This window comes from Pimephales promelas, chromosome 25, assembly GCF_988280905.1.
Source record: "Pimephales promelas chromosome 25, fPimPro1.hap1.1, whole genome shotgun sequence".
NCBI classification, from domain to species: domain Eukaryota; kingdom Metazoa; phylum Chordata; class Actinopteri; order Cypriniformes; family Leuciscidae; genus Pimephales; species Pimephales promelas.
In genome coordinates, this window is record NC_142793.1 from 24,633,891 (window position 1) to 24,649,867 (window position 15,977).

The 15,977-nt window shown below is 36.1% G+C and overlaps 1 long non-coding RNA gene across 1 annotated transcript in view; it reads right to left on the minus strand.

The window, feature by feature from the left end:
• The window catches only part of LOC120460269 (uncharacterized), a 61,439-nt gene extending 57,094 nt beyond the window's left edge, over positions 1-4,345 (minus strand). The window contains exons 1-2 of the long non-coding RNA XR_016150775.1: positions 4,270-4,345; positions 3,165-3,290 (exon numbers count right to left, since the gene is read on the minus strand). This is a non-coding gene — a long non-coding RNA (uncharacterized LOC120460269). The remainder of the gene's footprint in view (positions 1-3,164; positions 3,291-4,269) is intronic.
• Positions 4,346-15,977: the final 11,632 nt, after the last annotated feature.

Sequence of the window (15,977 nt, forward strand, 5' to 3'; positions counted from 1 at the left end):
ACGGATTATTCCAAAAAGTTTACTTGCAGGTGCCAGCGCATTAAGTGCTGCCATGAACGCAAACACAACCACCACACTGCAAAAAAAAACACAACTATCTTCTTACTTGGAATTTTTGTCTTATTTCCAGTAAAAAAATATCTAAATATTCTCAAATCAAGATATTAAAGGGATAGTTTGCCCCAAAATCAAAATTCTGTGAGTAATTACTCCCCCTCGTGTTGTTCCAACCCAGTAAGACTTTTGTTCATCTTCGGGACACAAATGAAGATATCTTTGATTTAAATTAAAATAAATCCTCTTTTTTTGGATATATTGCATGTGCAGATATTCATTCATACAACAAAATATTCTGATGAAAGTTTGGGGAAAATGATCGAAAATGCTGGTGATGGCAACTTTCCACAGGTGGGAAAGAGTTAATATCAAGTAAATGTATCTCTGTTAAATTTTTTTTTTAGATATTTGTATAGGAAATCAAGTCAAAAATACCACTTTTTTTTTTTGGCCGAGTTCCCGTTTTTTTCCCATTCGGATAAGGAGCATCTTCTTTGTGATTCCCGTCATTCATTTTCTCTGTCTATTCTCTAAAGAGTGCAGCGGGAGTCTGTCTTTTTCTCTCGCCCCTGAAAGAAAGCCCAGAATGCCCAGTGAAGGGAATTCAAAGTCGTTGATAGACTTGTCGGAGACGAGGTCTTTGCATCCTTGTTGACAAAGGTAAGTAATGAGAGTTGGCCGTGAGTCTGGAGGTTTCTTTAAGGCTCGGGATGGTGGGGGGGCTCGCTTTGGCTTTTGTTGACCAAGTCAGAGATGCTTCTCACAGGCATCAGAGTGTCAAGATCGGTTACCTCTAACCACCACCGATTGTTGGCGAGATGGATGGACTCTCTCTTTAGAGCCAAAATGGGGGAGCGTGACCGCACAACGACGGCTTAGCATTCTGGGAGCTGAATTCACTCCGCCAGAGCGCTGTGGGATCCATTGACCTGCACGCCATTGTTCGACAGGTCACTTCCCTGAAACCGTAACCTCAGGGGCGATTATCATTGGAATGCTCAGGACAGCATTCCTCCTCGACGAGGCCATTGACTGGGATTGGCACTCGGCGCTGGGCTGCCGGAAAATTCCCAACGATTAGCTACCGGTCCATAGAGACAGGGTTGGCCGTCATGACCTGTGTCAGAGAAACGATTCCCGGGACTTATGGGAAAAGACAAGTCACAGAAGCTGCTACATAATGGCCCGTCCTGCACGTTGAACGTAAACAGACGGGATTATTGCCTGTACAGTCACATTTACATTGCAGAATGGGTATGAAGAGCAGGGGTTTAACTAAAAACTAAAACTTTAAATAAAATAAATTGAAATTGAAATAAAAAAATAAGTCATCACTGGCTTTTCCGAAGCATAAACTGCTAGCGGTGTAACCAAACCCTCATGTCACGATTCGATACATATAATATTGCAAATTGAACCCTGCAACAAATTGACAATCTGTCATTGTCGCTCATGGGATGATTCAGAAAGAGTTGTTGCTTGGAGCACTTACAAAATTATTGATTGAAGATTGTAGGTCAAGAACATTAGGAGCTGTCCACTTACTGTGCACGTTTAAAAAACGAACGTCACACTGGTATTTAATTGCAAGACAAAAAAAGCATCTTAAACCTGTCTAAGGTGGTCAGCCAGTCTGTGTTGCTGATTTAGGCAGGGATTTCAGACTGGGAGAGCAGGTAAAGCATCTTAAACTAGTCTAAGGTGGTCAGCCAGTCTGTTTTGCTGGTTTAAGCGAGGGGTTTCAGACTGGGAGACCAGGTAAAGCATCTTAAACTAGTCTAAGGTGGTCAGCCAGTCTGTTTTGCTGGTTTAAGCGAGGGGTTTCAGACTGGGAGACCAGGTAAAGCATCTTAAACTAGTCTAAGGTGGTCAACCAGTCTGTTTTGATGGTTTAAGCGAGGGGTTTCAGACTGGGAGACCAGGTAAAGCATCTTAAACTAGTCTAAGGTGGTCAGCCAGTCTGTGTTACTGGTTTAAGCGGGTGGTTTTGGACTGGGAGATCAGGTAAAGCATCTTAAACTAGTCTAAAGTGGTCAACCAGTCTGTTTTGCTGGTTTAAGCGGAGGGTTTCAGACTGGGAAACCAGGTAAAGCATCTTAAATGAGACCCATAAAACACATTAGGTTGGTTTAAGCTGTGTGTTACTTTATTTTTAGCAGGGTGAGTTTTTAACCAACAAGCAGTCATCAATCTATCATTTAAATGCTTTAAATGTCAAACCATGATTGAAATAAATAAATGTATGTAAAAAAAAAAAAGTTTTGGAAAAATAATTCTTAAAGGGATTTCACCGCTAGATGGGAAAAATTTCTACACATTGACCCTTTAAATACGACTGTATTCCATTTTATCATTTTGCAAACACTATGCGAACGTTAATTATGTCTGTCTGAATTCTCAATTCTGATTGGCTGGAAGGTGTGCAATAAAATAGTTTAATGCACAGCTATATCCTTGCATTATCTCTTACAAGTTCTTTGAGAATTTTTTTTTTATCTTTTCAGAACATTATTTAAGGCGAACGAACGTTATATTATTGTTACTGGAGGAACGTTTGTTTAACTTTGGGAGAACCTTGGCAGAACGTTCCCTGTTAAGCTTTTGTTTGAGTTAATTCTGCAGGTTTAAGTGGTACTTCCATCAATTACAGATTATATTATATAAACAAGATTGATATATATGAAAAAACTCTCTTACAAGGGATTTAACAGCCTCCTGAATCACTTGTGCTTTATAAACTGAACCTTTTAAATACATTTAATCAGTGTCACATCAAACATCACAGCGGCTCTGCTAATGTTTAGATATCTGAACAAAGCGGCCGGTCCCGGTGGGAAAAGTTTGCTGTGTGTGAGGCTTCAAACATTCGGGATCATGTTGGCACGGTTCACATTGCTTTCTCTCTGGCATGAAGCCTGTAATCTAGAAGATTTATGTCACTCACCACCCCTGTGCTTAACAACCTTTCTAATATTCCAGGACATAAAAATGTAATTGCCCCACATATCAGAGCAACAGAAGATATTGGTGTACTTGTTTCTGACCAGAAACACAAATTGGTTTCTATGGAGACGCTCACCACTTATACAATTTAAAAACCAACTCACGGCTCTGGTTTGGCTTTTGCACGCGGGTGGAATCGTCTGACTGCTATTTTGGCATCTGGTCCGAATTGTGAAATCCGCATGTCGTGTTTTGGGTTCACATGATCATCTCGCAGGATTTTGATGCACCTGGGTAAAGAGCACAAAACACAGTCAAGGGTTTTTCCTTCTGTCAGGCCACTAATGCAGACTTGTGTGTGTGTGTAATTTGGTGTCTTTTTAAAGAAAACATTTGGCAGATTATTGCTGATGTGTTTTGACTTTAACAAGTTTCGTACCATTTAGATAAAAAGGTCATTTTTGGGGTCAAAAATGACCGAACAGCACCAGATGGTTAATATATTTATTTATTTAAAACATCAGCACAGTTCACCAACAAAAAAACAAAAAAAATGAGGAAATAAAATATTTACATTCAAAGGCATACAACTATTCACACATGATCAGCAAATCATTATGAACATAAGCAGGAGGCAAGTAGTTCTGTCAACATAGCCGAAACTCTTTCACAGGCCCTCGGGCCAAACCTACTGTTGAGCCCTGGTGTATTTCTCTGGTCCTGTCATCAGAACAGATGCTTGCTGGGTTTCAGTCATGTCATGTCTCATTGTGGGTTCAGAGATTGCTGTGTGTGTGTGTGTGTGTGTGTGTGGCTACGTCTGACTTGATGTATCTGTCAGATGCTAACACAACTTCTCATTCCCCAACGTCTGACAGATGTCACTAATTTACTCATCCTGGATCAGATTAAAGAAACATCACTCCAGGCCTCTGTTTCAATGGCGTCTCAGAAAACTGACTTGAAATAAGTTCCAAATCAGATACTTTATGATATTATTCAGCCCAAGACACAGCCAAGCTGGGCCTCAGTATGTATATTTCTTCTAAGGCACTTTTGTGGACTTTTAGAAAACAAACTGCATTAAAACACACTTTCCATACTTTTTAATTCTGAATCATAATTTGTAATCACGTTTGTTGACATTTCTAGTCTACAAAATGGCCAACTCCTTTGTCATGCTAATGCTAACTTCATAGCTATTATTTTAGATAAAACTATTTATTTCACACTTGTTTTTATAATTTTGCAAAAACTAACGTTACTTACCTTTATGTTTCTTTGTCATGTCACATTTGTCACCTCACTGACATCTCCTTGGGAAACAGGCACTTTTGAAAAAACTTTATTAGGGATGAATGAGGGACAGTTATCTCATTGTCCGAGAATAAATACTGAAAAATTACCATTTTATATTTATCAGCATGTTGAATATTTCCACATACATTTTTAAAAATAGATTAATTTGGATATTTTATATCAGAATTTCGATTTTGAAAGTCATACCTGATATTTCACATGTTCGATATTCTTGATGCTGCTGCTCTGCCGTTAGAATGACGAAACGTTTAAAATTCAATTTTACCGCTCGTCAACGTAAAAATGTTGGAAGTGGCCAATCAAATCAAAGAAGGCGGCCGGGGCTTCACTGTTCACACGCAGAAGGCAAACATGAATTCGCTTCCTTTTAAACGTTTTAAGCGTGTGTGAGGTAAGAATAAGATGTAAGTAACTTAACTAAACATTTAACTGCTGTTTTAAGATAGAAATGTTAAACGTCCACCAGAAAATTCTTGACATCGTCAAATTTCACCGTAGACTACTCATCTACGTGATTCATGTAATTGATAACTGAGAGTTTCATTTGATCATTTTGCAAACATTACTTTTGAATGTTCTGAACATTATAAAACATTAGATTACCAAACTATACGTTTCATGAACAATTTATAAATAATGTGTTTGTGCTAATGTTTGAGAACATTAATAAAGACAGATAACCAGATTTATAGATATATAAACATAGATGACCCTTCCGCCGGAACCCGACTCGCGTACGGCTGTTACCGGAAGCGAGTGATTATAGTTTATAAAGTTATAAATATGTATATTTTCATTACAAAAACACATGGCTTTGCTTCAGAAGGCTTTTTTTAACCTCTGGAGTCATATGGATTACTTTTATGATGGATGGATGCACTTTTTGGGGCCCCATTCAAAGCTTGGAAAAGCCAGGATATTTTTCAATGCAACTCATATTGTGTTTGACTAAAAGAAGTAAGTCAAAAACACCTAGCAAGGTTTAAGGGTGAGTAAATTACAGGATCATTTTTATTTTTGGGTGAACCAACCCTTTAATAGTGTGTTTAGTGTGTATTATTAACCCCTAGAGTCATGTGGATCAATTTTATGATGGATGCACTTTTTGGGCCCCATTCACTCCCATTATAAAGCTTGGAAGATTTAAGCCAGGATTTTTTTTTTTTTTTTTTTAAATATAACTCAGATTGTGTTCGGCTGAAAGAAGAAAGTGATATACACCTAGGGGATAAAATACATTTTTAGTTGAACTATCCCTTTAACAATACTGGAAGACCGTTTGTCCGTAACTTTGAGAGAACATATCCAGAACGTTCCCTGTTAGCTGGGTGTGTAAATGTGAAGTTGTGGCGAGCAGCTGCTTCTGGCTAAAAATGTGTTTTACAGCTGCTGCGGGACCCAGTATGTGTCTTCCCCTAATGCATTCATCTATTCATGGATTTTATGACAATGAGACTCCATAAAGCACCGAAATATCAGGCTCAGAGTTTACTTTGGACCAGTGAAACAGAAAAGATAATTATAAGAAATTATAATTATACTCTGCTTTTTATCAGCTTGCAGGGCAAATGACAGGACTCTCGGTGAAAGGTCAATGATCTATCAAAGGCAATTGTGGGAGATTATTTTAGTTTTATGACGGTACTTACCTACATCTTCAGGGTAGTTTGGGTTTTGTTCATCTTTGATCAAACCCCAAACATTTAGTCTTCAAAGTTTAACCTGCAAGATGCTAAAACAGGTGGAAAAAAACCCCACAGATGCACATTGAAGGAGAAGAAAAACGTCCAACCAACCCGCGCGTCTCCATCTGTAACAAATCCGCATCTTTAAATTCTTTACGAAATGATGTTCCTTCCCATTTGCCAAAAATCTTCTCTTGTTTTTTTTCCTTCTTCTATTTTTTGTCTCGACAACAGCTTGCGTGCTGTGCGAGCTAACCAAGATGTTGAAAATGCAAATATGTTCCAAATGTCTGGGGATTTTGTCTATGAAGTATCGAGTTTTGTGGTCTCAGCTGCGCCACAGATTGATGTTTTATCAATGACATTGGGATCGTGGCATTCGTGGGCCTGAATGAGTCGAGACGCACGGCCTTGTGTGTTTCCAGCTTTAATGAGGAGATGTTTGGACACGACTATCCGTGTTTGAAGTCGGCTTATAATGGCGCCCTGTTGTTTGAAAACAAAGCGCCTGTAAGTCAAACAACAGTCGAGTATTGCGCTGTAAATTATTGCGCTGTAAACCCATGGTAACTATTTGTGTGCAAACAGCTTTACAAACAGTACAAATCAGAAGCCGGTGGTCAGACTTAAAACAGATTTCTCTTCAAAGACGTGTTTGCGTGTGCATTTAAAGCTGAGAAAATGTCATTCTTTATACTGAGAAACATGAATATGAGTTATATGAGCAGATGCTGGACTCTTACAGCAACCCATTAACAGGGAATGTTCTGGCAAAGTTATTATGAGCAAACATTCTTCCAGTTGCATTAATAGAGCGTTCGTTCAAAGTCATCTAGTCTTTAATAATGTTCTCAAACCTTTTGAACAAAAACGTTATCTATATGTTTTTTGGACGTTCCCCTAACTATTTTTTTTAAATGTTACGACTTGTTTCGGAATGTTCAGAGAATATTCAAAAGGAACATTCCGGAAACATTTGCAAAATGGAATGTTCCCATAACCTTCTCATAACCGAGAAAAAACGTTTTGAATTCATAATAAGAAATGGTCGTTTTGAACATTCAGAGAACAAAATGCTTTTATAGCTTTATGGGAACGTCAGATAAGGGTATTTTCTACAGACGACTCACAAATGGATGTTTTAGATGTGCATTTCAAAAATAGTGCATACTTGTGTTGTGATAATGAAACTTGATTCAATACAGTGTGGTGTTAACAACATGTGGCAATGCAAACACTGCGATGCTCATATAGATATAAAGATGCATGACAATTATTTGGTAAAAGCCTACAATGTTTTAGAGACATTTATTATTATTTTTATTTTTTATAAAATACATATATTTATGCCCAAAATAATATGGGGGGAAAATTCTATGCTAGATACAGGGTGTAAAAAACAATGACAAATAAAAAAAAAAAACTGTAAATAATAAATTAAAACCAATGTATTTCAATAAATAAATACAGGAAACATACAAGGTGGGAAAAACAAACAAAAATAAATAGATTTATATATTTTAAAGGTATATAAATAATACATAAAAAAAAATATTTTTTCAGACAAAATGGAGTTGATATTAAATAGAAAATATATTTAGATTTTTTTATGATCCATTCAGGGTGGAAAAAACAGCAAGCAAAAATAAAAATGTATATATTAAAAAATAAATAAATTAAATACAAATAAATCTATTTAAACAAATAAATTAAAAGAATTGAGATTCAAACAAAAATAAAAATTGATTTATACTGCCTTTTAATATATATATATATATATATATATAAAACTTATATAAAAATGTATTTAAATGAATAACTTCAGAAAAATGTAGATACTAATGAAAATAAAAACAGGAAACAATCAGTTTATATATAAAAGTAAAATATTAAAGTGAAAAGAAACTCATCTGATATTTTCAGATGTTTCTGATGGAAGAACCTCCCAGAGCATCACGTTCATCAGACAGAGATTGACACACACACACACATGGACTGCTGATGCTGCCACTCGCGGTGTGAGGTTGGAGGGCGGTTCTGTTCACCCATTAACCCTACTCTAGTTTTACGTCCACGCCAACATAAATACACGCGCCGGCCAAGCGCAGGATAATTATTTAGTGCTCGCCGGCCTCATCTCTCCCCCTCCCAGCGCACATCCACGGCCCTATCTGTTGATCTGACGTTATTTACGGTTTACTGTTATTGTCCAGAACAGAAACTTATTAAAGTGCAGTTATTAAACGTTCTCGCAGGGGCAAGATCTGCCGTAAATCTAACGTTTCCCAGAGTCCGTCGGACCCTAATGGATGGTTATGGTTATCTAGTTGAGTTGTTTGCGCAAAAATGCTGTTCCCCACCAGAAAGAGACGATGTAATCGGGTTTTATAAGAATTATTAAGCGTCTTCGACATGCGCTGCAGTAAAGATGATTTGGAATAAGAGGTTTTTACGTGATGAACTGTGTTTTTGCGGCCTCCCTTTCAACCACCTAGTCATCTTGTGTGTCTTCTCAAGGCATCAGGTTTAAAAGTACGGCAACATACTTTCATAATACTCAATGTACTATTTTAGCGGTTAATGTTATGCAGGTGTAACTATTTCTAAAAATATTTTAAAAAATAATTCTTTTAATTCAAATAAATGTAAAACATTTGCTTAGAAAAAAAACATTGTTTTGGTTTGCAGCAATGATATAAAAACATCCATAAAACATTAATTCACTTGGAAAAACAAGGCTCACAAAATTTTATTTTATGTTAACAGCCAACGGGGTCATAAAAATAAGCAGGAAAACAATTAATATTAGACATTTGTACTGGATAACAAGACAAAAATGCTGACTAAGAAAATATCTTTTGCATTGCATCCAGCTTTTATGAATGCAATAACACCCCACTTCTTCGTCTTGGCGGTTCACATTCATCATTCTGCTGTTTTCTTATTATTTTTTATCATTCTGCTTTTGGGTCGTTCACTGTAAAAAATAAATAATAAAAAAACGGCAGCTGTGGTTGCCAGAACTTTACCGTTAAAAATACTGTAGGAACGTTAATGGTTTTACAGACTTAACTTAAAATTTACAGTAATAAACCGTAATTTATTTTCTGATAAAATTAGGATTTACCAACTTATTGATGTATTGATATCTGTTTTAGACCATTGTAATACACTGACAACCAACAATCATCACAGCAGTGATGAGAGAGTTACATGAGCAATCACAGCTCATCACAAGTGAATACTTGTGTAAAGCAATACTTAATTAAAGAAGCTGCACAATGTCATTCACACAAACATTAAGCACCATCATGGTAACACACATGAAATTAAAAAAATGCAATAAACATTAATTTAACAACATTAAATGTAACATATAACCCTAATGTACATAACTGATTAGAAAAAAAAACTATAAAACTATGAAAAACCATAGTTATTTCAACAAAAATACATACAATGTGAAGTGTCACACAGGGAGTTGTGGGAAAGTCAATTTACGGTTTTTCACTGTAAATTATACAATGATTTGTTCTTTTTCACTTTCAAAAACTGTAAATTTAACGGTATTTTACTGTAAAATTATATCACAGTTATTTACCGTTTATAGTACGGAAACTTTCTGTTTACCAATTAACAGTTTTGCACTGTAGCATTTTTACAGTATTTTACCGTTAAAAATCACTGTTATTTTTTACAGTGTGAGGATCGTAGCAGGACACGTCGCGCGTTCCTCCTCCTCGGGGCAGTCCAGTACCCAGCAATAGATGAGCTCAGGCTGTTCCTTTGAATCCACCATGTGTTCCTCACCACTAATATCAACCAGATGACAGAGAACCACGCAGTGATTGTCTCTCAATGAGACAAGTAGTCAAAATAACATGAAGGAGATTATGAGCTGCGTTACTCAACAGACAAAGCGGCACATTTGTCTCCGGAGGCCTCCGAGTGAAGTCTTTTCATCATTTCGGATGGACAATATTTTGTTCATAAACAGGAAAAGGTTTTGTCCATAAACGCTAAATTATTTATTCAAATAGTGCGGCTCTCTACATCAATACTTTTAAAACACAGAAACTCTCTTCTAAGTCACTTGTTTTGCAACTCAATTATTTGACATACAGGTCAAAGGTCAACATGGTAGATGTAGTCCAAACGTCTCCTTAACTTTGGGATTGTGTTCACGACACATTGATCCTCACGACAGGAGAAACCCGCTTGCCTTGGATCCAGAAGCAGGAATATTGAATATCCATTAGTCTGTGATGAAAAGTTTTAAACGGCTCGGCGGCTCAAATTCTCATTGTTTCGTAACAACGTCGACATAATATTTCCAATCCAGCGAGACAAATGTGAACAGTGCTTTTCACGACGTCTCATGCCAATATCTCACTCGACCATTAATCTTAATGACGCAAACGGTGAAAAAAATCACTGTTCAGAAATTCACTGGTCGCCCCACAGTGACGCTCGGACAGTGTGTGTGTGTGTGTGTGTGCTTTCGGTCTGAAGGGCCCTAAAAACACCACAGAAAATAAATGTACAACATCACTTCACAGGGAACAGGAATAGGCAAATTTACCCATCAGTCATTGCGCACCACACGAGTGCTACTCAAATCTGGGCTAAAATCAGCTGCTTTTATTCACCACAGTTCACTAGATCAAACACCATTAACAACAATTCATCACACGTATAGGGGTTGAGTATTGATTTATCTAAATAGATATGTTTGTTTTTTATGAAAATTTACACACATATATATATATATATATATATATAATTTAAGCATTTACATTTAATAAAAACCTTATATATATATATATATATATATATATAATTTACATTTAATAAAAACCTTTTAAATATATATATATATATATATATATGCATGTTTTTACATTAAGAAAATGCACAAAGATCTTAAATTACATATATGTATCTATATAATGTAAACATTCATATTCATATGTATATAATTTTTTTCATTTTGCCATTTTGTACACTCTAAAAAATGTTGGGTTGTTTTAACCTAATTTTGGGTAAAATATGGACAAACCCAAACTTTGGGTTAAAATTGTCATTTAAAATGTTAACCCAATTACTTGGTTTGTTGATATTTGATCCAACTTTGGGTAGAAGTAACCCAGCATTTTTAGAGTGTATGTAAACATAAACATGCATATGTATTGACAGAAAATATATGATATATATACATAAATACATACTTATGTATATATACACATGTATTTACATAGGTATGTTCAAAAACTTTTAACATATTCATTTTGCCATATGTAAACAGGCATATTATAAAGGATGTTATATAACATGATAAATATCAGATAGACTATATATACAATTTAATTTAACTTTTTGATTTTGCAACATATAAGTAAAAGTACATATATATATATATATAGACCATTTTGCAAGATGTAAACAACATTGGTCCAGAAACACTTCCTGTTTCAGTTTTTAACTGTTTTCTTTATTTCACATGTAAAGAAAACATCTTAAAGATGTTTGTTTAACTTTTTGATTCAGTTTTATATTTTCTGTTGGTTGTATTTTTATCCCAGCTTTTATGTAGTGTTAAAAACTGAAACAGGAAGTGCTTCTGGACCAGTGTTGTTTACATCTTGCAAAATGGTCTATATACTGTAATGTATATCAAACGTGCACTTATATGTAGTTTTCATAAAGCTTGTGTGAGTGCTATTACTCATTGGGCTCGTCTCAGGGTGGGGTGGTCCGCTAGTCCGCTATCTTTCACTCCCCTAGTATGAAAACAAGACTAACAAGACATAAATCATTCCTGTGTCTTCACACTGGAGTCGCGTTACAAGCTGCCAAACCTGACGCTCAGATTCAGGAGCATCGCTGACAGTAGTTCGCCAGTCGCACAGTAACGCGCGTTATCATTCCTCCAGGACGGTCGGCGTAACGTGTGCGGTTTTCCTTCAATCTCCGCCGTGCGTTCTGGAAGATCTCAGACGTCAGCTGAAAGCATCCCGTTACGCTTTTGTCTTCACCCTCCACCCTCCTTCCATTCCTTCTCCTCGTTTTTCTGAAAGATAATTTATTCTTTACGACTGTCACGTCTCTCCCACTCGCAGCTGCACGCTATCCATAAGCTCATTCCGCGCTAACTGATTGCTAGTCTGAGATTTGTGTGTCTACCCGGTAGGTCCTGTAAAAAATCCCCCACAATGCTCAGCGCGTGCTGCTTTGGAAAACATGGGTGAGGTTTAACGCCAGTGTACATTTACACGCCTGGATCTGATGCTTTATGGGTAATGCCAGGATACAGTTGATAGTCTTATATATAAGAAAGCATATATATATATATATGAAGAGTTCAAATGCAAAAGCCTCTAAATGCCATTTGAAATTTTCTTCTTTAATGATGATTTTTTATCAAACTTGTATATTTAAGTTCAGTAATTTCACTTAAATAACAATTAATAGGTAATTATCATTGCCATTTAAGTGAAATCACTGAACTTAAATATACAAGCTTGATAAAAATGATCATTCTAGAAGAAAATTTCAAATGGCACTTAGAGGCTTTTGCATCTGAACTCTTCATATATACACACACACACACTCATAAGTGTGTAAACATGCATGGATTTTTACATATAAAATGTGTATATATTATACATACATTTATATTTTATAAAACTGTTGCCCTATGCAAAAATGCATGCATATTTACATCGTAAAACAATATTTTGTTTCTACATTTTCTAAGTTGTAGAGAAACAGGTTATTGGAGTAAGTTTTATAAGAAAATACTATTTCAGTCTTTCACATTAATTAGTGAATTGTCTGAGTGAAAATTCCAACTGAACCGAACTGAACCGTGTCCAACGCTACGCCGGACGTGATCTCTCGCGTCTACATCACGCATTGTTTACACGGAGATTTCGGAAGTTTTACCTTTCACTAAACATATTTAGATATATCGAAGAATTGCGATTTCCCATATATCTAAATATGTGTAGTGAAAGGTAAAACTTCCGAAATCTCCAAAATCTTCGGTTCAGTTGGACATCTGATTCAGATCAGTTCGACGGCTGTTAACAAGAGGTAAAAACGATATAAATACTGTTCGTTTTCTCACACAAACCGCTCGTTTCGTGTCTTAGGCCATCAATGTGTACTTACATTTACGAGTCATTAAATCATGTTTCATTTGGACTTCTCTGTGCATGCTCTTTGAGGTGGTGACCATAGACCTCCATTATATGACTGACAGACAACACCGGTTTGACCGAAAAATATCAAAATTGAAAATACTGCGGAAACAAAGACACCTACATCATGGATGCCCTTGAGGTAAGATAAAACACACCAAACATATATCTGGTCAAATTTAGGCATAAATTGTGTAATTTTGGGGATGTTTAATAATCAAGGTTGGTTGGGAAATCTGTTTGGAAACAGTCATTATGCATTTCCAAATGTATACACAAACTTCTCCTACTAAATGGATGATTTCCTGGTGATCGGACAACACCTTTCCCTCCGATCTCGTAAATCATACAAATACTTCATATTCAAATTTCTCATCAAATGATCTGAGCAGCTTCACAGTCATGTGATCAACTAGACTCTTACTGGATGACTTTTAGGATAAATCTTTCAAAGTTGAGACTTAATCATAAATTGGAACTCTAACATTTGAGCAATGAAATTAGAGAGCGGCTTTTTATTAGTCACTAATCGTTGTTAAGAAGTGAAACGAACGGTCATTGTTCTCTCTCACCCTCGTGAGATGGTGGCTCTCGATCGACCGTTTCTGTGTGAATAAGGCCGTCGGCATTTGCTCAACTCGCATTGAACAAACGATCTTGACACCAGAACAAAAGCCGCTTTAGAGGAGAGCACACACACTGCGGACTCTGTTTTTCTCTCTCATATTTTTTAATGACAAAATGTTTGCCAGAAACAGGTGGATTTATTTTGGGCAATCCGGGGTATAGTGATGGAGCTTAGATGGTTCCGGGCCCCAGGGCTTCAGACGACTAACAAAACACATCTTACTTCTGCTTTGCTGCCCGTCTGTAATGCCTTTCAGCCGAGAGCTTCCCTCCAAACTCGACACACACAAAACTTTCAGCTTGGGTATATATTCTATAAAGCACATTTCAATTAAATATACATTAAGGTCAAGGAATATCTTGACATAGACAACACGATACCAATCGAAACCTGGATAGTGTAGATTTAACTAAAATTTGAATCAGCTTTTCCATTATCTTGCTTAATACCTTAAAAAAAATACCTTCGATGCTAAATTTTGAACAAAAATAAATAGGTTTGTCCACTTTAAAAATGGAGGAGAAATCACTTTACTGTTTAAAATATATGTAGAACAACTGAAGCAACCTTTTTATAGTTATATGAGATTTGTTTTAATAATTTAAGTTGAAATGACTTGATTATACTTGAAAATGTAAGGCAGAAATTAAACTTAAGTTTTTAAGTTGAAATAGGTGGATTTTAATGCTGATTTATTTGTAAATTGGCATTATGGCAAATACTAATATTATAAGGTGGCTGTCATTACGCATTTATTTTAACATACATCAAATATTGAAAAACAGGTTAAGGAAAAATACAACGCATATGCAAAGTAGTGCATTTATTTAGCAAAAAGTAAATTTTTTTGACGTGACATTGTTTACAAGCTGTTTTATTAGTGTCTCCACGGTTGAAACACTGATTACATGAGACGTGATACTGATTTCTGTAGGTTGTGCTGTATCTTTCAACATACCTTCTGATGTTCATGTTTATTTCATGCTGTAACTAGTAGTAAAGCGGAAGAGATGATCAGTCACGTGATCACTTGAACTACAGCGATCTGTCACACCTCATTAAAGAGCATCAAAACTGTATTTATTGTTTGAATTTCATGATAAAATGGACAGAATATAAAAGCTGAGACTTTGTTTTGTATCGTAAGTAACAAAGCACAAAGCTATTCGTTGGATCCTACAAAGCTTTGTTCATTCATCAGCTAAAAACTGCCTAGACTAAAAGATCAGGGCTTGGAATTTAAGGATCGATAATTAAGAAATCGATATTTTCAACCCAGCCCTATTTTACTTTTTTTTTTTTTTTAAATATCTGATTATATAACACATATCGTGTGTATAATTTTTGTTTAATTTTTATATACGATTTCACAATTCTGAGAACCAGGCTTTTCCTTGCAGTAACATCCCAAACGTTAGTCAACTTAGATCCCAAATTCATTTTATAACTCTATACATTTCATTTTTCCTGAGGAATTTTAGGAGAAACATCACTGAAACGCTATGAAAGAGCAAAATATCTACCGCAGTTCGAGACCGAATCAACCTAAACTCCCTTGTTTTTCCCCCCCCTTTAATTCCTAAGATAACTCCACACATGCCACAATCAAGCGAACGGACCACAAGATATTATAAACATGTGTTTTCCTCCGAAACGTAAAGAAAGGCTGGATCAGCGAGCTGCTCGCTTGATTTAACTATGATATCTAATGATGTATGTTTCCTCCTCATGCCCTATTAAGATTAAGAGTGACTGGAACTGCGCAATACGGGCACAATTTCCGGCTTTTGGGAGCGCGGCCTCAAATATGAGTCAGTGAATATCCCTGCCTCGTTTTAGGCAACGTTCCCAAATGGGGTTCGAAGACATGGAAGTGGAAAGCAGTCGCTGACATGGCCAGGAAACGAGCATAAAAAGCCACCAATGCAATTCATCTTGTCATTTATAATGAGGAAATGGCGACGAGTCTATTCTTTTTGGGCTTAATGTTCATTATGTTGAGAGGTGATGTGTGTTTAATGGTTTTCAGGCTTCTGAAATACTGGAGTTGGGATACAGTACATACTGATGTAATGTGCTCTTGAAAACAGCAATGCTTGGGTCCAAACTTCATAAATGGACTGAAAAAACCCAATTAATTTA